This window comes from Patella vulgata, chromosome 1 (genome assembly GCF_932274485.2).
Source record: "Patella vulgata chromosome 1, xgPatVulg1.2, whole genome shotgun sequence".
NCBI lineage: Eukaryota > Metazoa > Mollusca > Gastropoda > Patellidae > Patella > Patella vulgata.
Window position 1 is genome coordinate 38,204,799 of NC_065879.2, and position 7,935 is coordinate 38,212,733.

General features: G+C 34.4%; 1 long non-coding RNA gene across 1 annotated transcript; it reads right to left on the reverse strand.

Annotated features, from left to right (window-relative positions):
* Positions 1 to 5,002: 5,002 nt before the first annotated feature.
* On the reverse strand, positions 5,003 to 6,444 carry LOC130010746 (uncharacterized). Its single transcript, XR_008786061.1, has 3 exons — positions 6,372 to 6,444; positions 6,000 to 6,072; positions 5,003 to 5,240 (listed from the first exon to the last, which is right to left on the reverse strand). It is a non-coding gene; the product is annotated as an uncharacterized LOC130010746 (long non-coding RNA).
* Positions 6,445 to 7,935: the final 1,491 nt, after the last annotated feature.

The window sequence follows — 7,935 nt, forward strand, 5'->3', positions numbered from 1 at the left end:
GACAGTGATCTATTAAATTCTCCTTAAGGTCACGTGTATTTACTGTTGTTCGCTATTTACTAGATTTTCATTGGCTGAAAGTTCGCCGTCTCACTACTTTTATTATTGCGAGGACAAAAAATGCTGTCGTTTAGATTATTTGCTTAAAACGTTTCTGGCACATAAATTGGAGTGTGGCAGTTTTGTTTACAACACATTAGGGTTATTTCTCGAGAAATAAATATTAAAACTTTCCACATCGGTGAGTTGCAACGACTTTTGAAAACTAAGCTAGTTAGAACTTCCCAGTCCTCCGCCTATTGTGTTAAAATTTAAAGCACGGGGTCTCTGCAAAACAGTATGAACACTGAAAAAAACAACTTGTGTCTCTATTTAACAACAGAAACTTGTGTTAAAATATATAAAACAACACAAACTTGTTTGAAAATCTACAAACTTGTGTTAAAATTTCTGAAACTTGTGTTGGAATTTCTAAAACATGTGTTGGGATTTCTAAAACATGTGTTGGAATTTCTAAAACTTGTGTTGAAATTTCTGAAACTTGTGTTAAAATTTATGAAACTTGTGTTGTTTCTTGCAAACTTGTGTATAACCACCAACAAAACTTGTGTGGTATTTAACCAATTTATATCCAGTATAGCAGCCTTTTTAACATGCAGACCCTCCTTGTGTTCCGTTTTAATAAATGACATGACAATAATTTTGTGTTAAATTATTATTTATCCATAAAATGATTATTCATTCATAAAATGATATGAACAATTAAATTAATGCCAAATCAAAAATAAACAGACATTTTGATGGGTAATAAAAACAAAGTAAATCCAATACTAATAAAATTGTGATATATAATGAAAAAATACCCCCCCCCCCAAAAAAAAAAAAAACAAAAAGAAAAAAAATTAAATAAAATTAAAAAAAAAACCAAACAAATCATAAAATAAACATAGCCATTAAAATTGAAAAAAGGTCTCAAAACAAGTACGAGACATTTGGAATACTAATAAACACAGTTAATTCCAATACTAATAAAATTGTGTTATTATAATATAATAGAACAACATATCCCCCCACACACCCCACACCAATAATAAAAACAATTTAATTTTTAGTGTGAATCTGTGATATATATTGTGTTTTGTTTATAGTATATAATGTATCGAAGAGTCCAATTATTACTGGTGTATCTCTGACAGCTAAAATATTAATTAATGCTGCATGGGTTGCTCTCACTCTGTTAACAGGGGAATCTTATCCGACCGTCATAAGGTAATTATTATACAACTCTTTGGCAAAACGATCACATAAATTAAAGTTACACCAAAGCTACATTCAACGTTAAATATTATATTATTACTATCTTCAAACAAGACAACCGTTTACCTTACATCTAACCCAGAGATCAATCGGATCTTGACGGAGATCTCTCCTCTGCTTTTTTTCAGACTGACGATTGTCCTGACGTTCGTTAGGCTACAAACTGGTGAGCTGTTAGCCAATTTCCTCAATACTGCTATAATGACTAACGTTACATAATAATAATACGTCATCAAGAATCACTCAAGTTAAAAATCAATAATTTAATTTTAATTGTGTAACATGCGTCTAGTGTTAAAAAAGTTTATACATGAGTTATAATATTGATTATTGTTGGGTTGTTATTTAAATTAATATACTCAATGACTTCTATTTCAAGTTCAAATATGATATCGAATGACTTTGGAAGAAACGAAGGTTTCCGTAAGTAAGACGCTGGCTCTGTAATAAGGGGTATCGGATTCGATCCCGGTGTTGACAGAGATAGTTCATCGATATTTTCATGTCTGGTTTGCCATTGTCAGTGGTGTATGACAGAAGGTCTAAGGAACAGCGTCTATGACAGTTTGAAGTTCTGGCATTTACCACACTGGAAGGCGTATCCCCGTCTTCAAGGACAACTGTCTAGTCATTCGGATGAGACGAAAAACCGAGGTCCCTTGTACACATTGGCGTGCACGTAAAAGATCCCTTGACAGTTGGAATTCGATATAAGAGTAGGCCGTAGTGCCGCTGTCCGGGCAAAAATTCCCTCACAGCATACTGTATGGCGTATGCCCGTCTCCATTAGTCCAGTTAGGAGCAAAACAGCAGGACGTTAAACCCCATTTCATTTCATTAGCTCGGTTAATGTAGAAATGTAGACGTCACACCCCATAAACGATTTATGAAACGTTGTAAAATTTGTTGTAAAAATACTATTTCAAATGGCCTTTTTTTTAATATACAGCTCACATAATGTAAAATGACATATGGTTGTATTTTTACTTTACGTTTGATGTAAAATTACATGTGGCCAAAGAGGGAATAACCGATGTGGTCACTATTTGACAGTTAATTTACAATTTGCTATAAAAATAAAAATTCAAATGGCATTTCTGTTAATATACAGTTCACATAATGTAAACTGACATAATATGGCTGTATTTCTACATTACGTTTGATCATAGAAATATATACAGTATATATTTCTATGGTTTGATGTAATCTTACATAATAGTCGGGTAAAGATAAGCCATATGTGAAGTGGATAGCCAGAACAAATTGCAACATAATATTTATCGATGGAATCTGGTAGAGGGGTCCATAAAGGTCCCCCAAACAAAAATCGAACAAAATAAAAAGCTAGGTTTTCGAGTAATTAGCATAAATCCAATATGGCCGCCATTGGCACCTTAAAACTCCAATATCTCGGGAATGGTTGAGTTTGGAGGGTGTAAATGTATTACGGGTAGATAGGAAAGTGGTACAGATCGCTCAGAAAAACAAAGCGAAATGACGTCCCTGTTACGTCATACCGTCATACGGCCAACAATTTGCATAAATCCAATATGGCCGCCATTGAAACTTAAAACTCCGATATCTCAGGAATGGCTGAGTTTGAAGGATGTAAATGTATAAAGAATAGATAGGAAAGTGCTACCAAAGAACTAGAAAAACGATGCCAGGTGAGGTGACGTCCTTGTGACGTCATAAGTCACACGGCCAAACATTAGCATGAATCCAAAATAAAAAGATAGGTTTTCGGGTGGAATGGCAAGAAATCAAATCATATACAACAAGGTAACAAAACAATAACTAATATGAAACCATCCGGCATCGCATTAGAAAAGTCACGTTATTCCTAACTTGTAAGTATTTACTGTCAAGCTTACTAATTACACTAATACATTACATTACTTGAGAACGACAAGAGGAACTTGTTAAAACGTAGTGTGAAATAAACTCAGTGATTGTTTTCCATATAAATTGTGTTTTATTATTATATATTCAATTACTAAATGCCGTAAAAGTATTTCGAGTAAAATATCTGACGGTTCAAATATAGTCGCATACCAAATGTTCCCTAGGCTTTTATTTATTTTCAATGTAATTTAAATAAATAAACGAAAAAATCATAAAATATCAATGAGATATAACATAATATAAAAATAGCGTGGTTAGACAGATTAATGGTCGGGTAGGTGTGACATTATACGCCTTATAAGCGTGTGTATCAGATCCACTCAAAGAATTTGATCGACATTCTAGATTGCTTGCGAGGTCCTAGCCACAGGCGCCTGTAACCTGGAAAATATTTCAAAAATAACATTAAGCTATGACTAAGTATATGTCTAAAGTGGTTTGATTCCGATATCTAACTCGGGGTCAATAACTCGCCTGAAACCGATTTCTGTAGATTTAATAATACCAAGGTTAGAAACGTGTTGGAATTAAATAATTGGGATCAAAGTTCACTACTCTAGATTTCGCTAACCTGTGACAATACTCACTAAATTGTGCTAGGTAGCCAATAGAGTCTACGATGTCTTTTTAAAATTATCCACGTGACCTTCTGAGTTAGAAATCGGAATCAAACCAGTTATTTGATAATTTCGCTTTCGGACATGGATGTAACAGACTTTAGACATATACTTAGTCATAGCTTGATGTCATCTCCACCATCGTCATGTGTGGAATTAATATCTCTGATGTACGCTAGAAAGGGCGTGATAAATGGGGATTAACGTTCAGTTGGCACAGTCAAGACAATGAATGAATTGGGGTTTAACGTCCTACTTTTCTGTTCCGACTTGTAAAGTTAAGGCGGGCATAAGCCGTATGAGGGAAATTTTGCCAGGGCAGTGGCACTGTGGCCTACTCTTATTTCGAATTCCATCTGCCAGGAGATCTTTTACGTGCACGCAAATGTATACACGGGACCTCGGATTTTCGTCTCACCCGAAAGACTAGACACCTGTCCTCGACAGGCCCTCCGTCCTGCACCACTGACAAGGGGAAACTTTTTCGGTCAATGCAGGGATCGAACACCCGACCTCCAAACTAGCGTCATACCCACTTAGCTATCCTGGCGACATTTCTGTACTGACAGATGGTCAGCATTTAACGACAATGACAATATTTATAGTTCGTAGTTTATTAAACTGGGTCCCGCGGTGTTATTTCGTTAGCATAAACCCCCAACTATGTTTATTCAAATAAACCCCCACAATACATAAGTGGGAGAAACGAATTTCATCCGTGATTATTTTTGTTATTTGGGAAACTGAGTACATGTACGTATGTTCAAGGACCACATGCCCAATTACCAGCTCTGCACCCCCCACCCCCCTGTGTATATTCTGATACTATGCACTCTTGCCACCGAATGAATCTTGTCCCCTGTAGTACATCGATCGCCAGTACCGGAGTATTATTTGCAATATATATTTTATAGCCATCATTACACTACATATAAATGTTACTTCATAGATACATACAGTAATAAAAAATTTACGTACAATTCAGCCGATTCTTCAAGTCGTTTTAGTTTTTTGTAACAACAGTAAATAGTTCATATTTTTGACTTCTATGTCAATTATTTGGTATTAAATATCAATATTCTTATTTGCTTTCAAATAATTATTATGAATCTCCATTAGGAATTGTTACATCTGAGTGCTGATTTCGTTCATGGATTTGGTATTTGTATTTTGTGATAGGCTGCTGATTTGTTCTCCAACTTGACTTATCGTCCTGTTTGATTCTGAGCTAATGTTGTAAATACTAGATTTCTTTCTGTATTTTCTTTCGTATTCCTCGGCAACTGTCTCAATAAGGTCCTCTAAAGCCAACCCCCTGGTTTCCTTCTGTAACAAAGCGCAGATACCACTAGATACCAACATAACAGCCAATATAATATAAGGTACCATTCTGTTACTTCCCTGTAATATAATTAGAATTTTATATAATTTCTCACTTCAGGTCTCAACGAAATAATAATTATATTGTAGTAATATCGTCGTTGTGACATTGTTTTTAAATTTATAGACAAGGAATAGAGATATAAGATGGTTTAAACAATATTTTTATCTTTACAAATTATTATCTATTGTCAGTAATTGTTTTGGAAATAGTGTGAGAATAACGGGAAAGGGGATCTAAGTTCAAGGGTAGATTGTGTCAAAAAAACATGTGACTGGAAATTTACCATTGCATTATTTGGTTTAATTATTTACATCATATTTGACCAATTAGATAATTGAAGGTCCAAAACCCAAACTACAAAACTGTCATATTGGTTGACGATTGTCAGACAACAGCTTGATTCCAGAAGGGGAAAGATGCAGTCTTCCTGGCTAGTGTTTGAAAATGACTTTATTCTATTATGCATTGTACCATATGTAAGAAGCTATGATATATAAAATGTAAAAACGAACTGTTCCATTGTTATTCCTGGAAAGACAAACGTCTTAAGAAAACAGTAAGAAGTAAATACACAACGTGAAGCAGAAGCAAAGACAGCTAGAGACAAATTCTAGACGATCACAGGGCTACTAAGATATGTAGAAAGAAAAGATGTATGGGTCATAACGTAGGATGTGGCGACCGGTTTCCAACTCCCGCTCTCCACGTCTGACAGACCCATGGTACTACAATATTTCTTAAATGAACTATCAAATATATACGGTTTAAGAACTTACCAGGCTAAAAATAAAAGGAGCCAGGATGCCACCAAATCGAGCCATTGTGTTGGCTGCGCCATAGCCCAAAGACCTTAAACAGAGTTGTATTAACAAAATATATAGGCCAATATAATAACTTTTCTTAATTAGCTGTATCAGTGAACCTCGTCGGTTACTAAATTCTGATATTTACACTTTTGTATTAACAAAATATATAGGCCTATATAATAACTTATCTTAATTAGCTGTATCAATGAATCTCATCGGTTACTAAATTATGATATTTACGCTTTTTTGTGTTTTTTTTTCTTTTTCAACATCAATTTTGAAATTGCTATGTACATGTATTGTATTTATATATACGAAACAAGTAAGCAAGTAAATAAATACCTGATGACAGTTGGATAGGACTCATTGCTCAACAAGACCAAGGATATCCACGCTGATTCAGTTAAAATCGTCGCCAACAACGACACACCAGTAATCAACGAGCTCTTTGATACATCATTTACTGTGGAAAATTATACAATTACGTATACAGTGAGAAAGGGCTGCATGGATTATCACCTACACGTGAAATTATTGAGTTGGCCATAGTGCATTATTAGCTTAAGGTTACAGTTTCCATAATAATGTCAAAACTTAAAATGATATCCCTCTTTGTCGATTTGCGGTTACGATATGCCTAGGGTTAAAAGTTTTATGTCTACCTATACTCGGCATTTATATATCAAAAGAAATTAGATGTGTTGCCACCTTGGAATATCGCTCAGACTAAAAGCTTTATACCAATATCATTTAAAAAAAACACATTTGTATTGAACCATCTGCATTATGTTCTATTTATTATTCATTGAAATATACATATAAAACTCAATAACCGAATAATATACATATATTTGTATGATATATTTGATGTACTATGGGTCTATGAGCTTGTATCACTGAATAAAGTCCTTTTATTATGTTCTTAAATAGTGTGACTTGAATGTGTTGAAGTCTTCGATCATGTCAGTAACATACAAACCTGCTTGTATAATTAAAGCAGTGATACAAGATGCTGCAGCTAGGAATAAAGCACCCGCGCATGTATAACGTCTTCCTATTCTGTAATACAAATAAGTAATATATCAGACAGTGAGCGCTTAACAATGTTTGGACCTCGCCATCATTTGCTTATATTTGCAAATTTTTCGTAATTTTTCAATGTTTATTGGTTTGTCTCTGGATTTATTTTTGCGAAAACGATTTGTGGTTGATATTTCTATTGCATTTTAGTATACTTCTGACAAATTAATATAATGCCACATTTGGGGCCGTCAAAATCCTGCAGTCTAGTCGATTTGTCAATATGATAACCCTAGTTTCTCATTTAATAACCATGGTTATTCTAGTTGAATACTGAGATCTTTTAAACATGCAGAAATTTGTTAAATCATCAAAACCAACAGCATGGGGTATCGATCCAATGCCGATAATCTATTTCTATCATAATGGATGTTCCACAGCCAATCATCACATCAATAAGAATATGGCGTCATAGTTTCACATGACTTGTGGAATATGTCCATCCTCGTTTTTTGAGTTCCTGGTTACAAATGCCACTGAAACGCATTATGGTACACGATTCGTGTACCAATGGTAAAATGTTTATTTTGTCTAAAATATTGGATATCAGACAGAAGCCCATTTGTCCCGGTAAGATTACAACATCAATGTTGATTTAAATTGGCAAACAATTCGTGTTTTCAATGTCGAATACTTTGGACGATATTGAGTAAGAGACTTAGCTACTTTAACAACTTACTTTTCTAAACAGTAAATGGTTGGAAAATATGTGGTTAACTCTGTAACACTCATCAGAAAAAAGTTCAAGTAAAAATTTCCAGAAAAGGTGCTGATTCCAAAAGAAAGTCCATAAGACGTTGCTGAACAGGAGAACCTGGAAAAATAG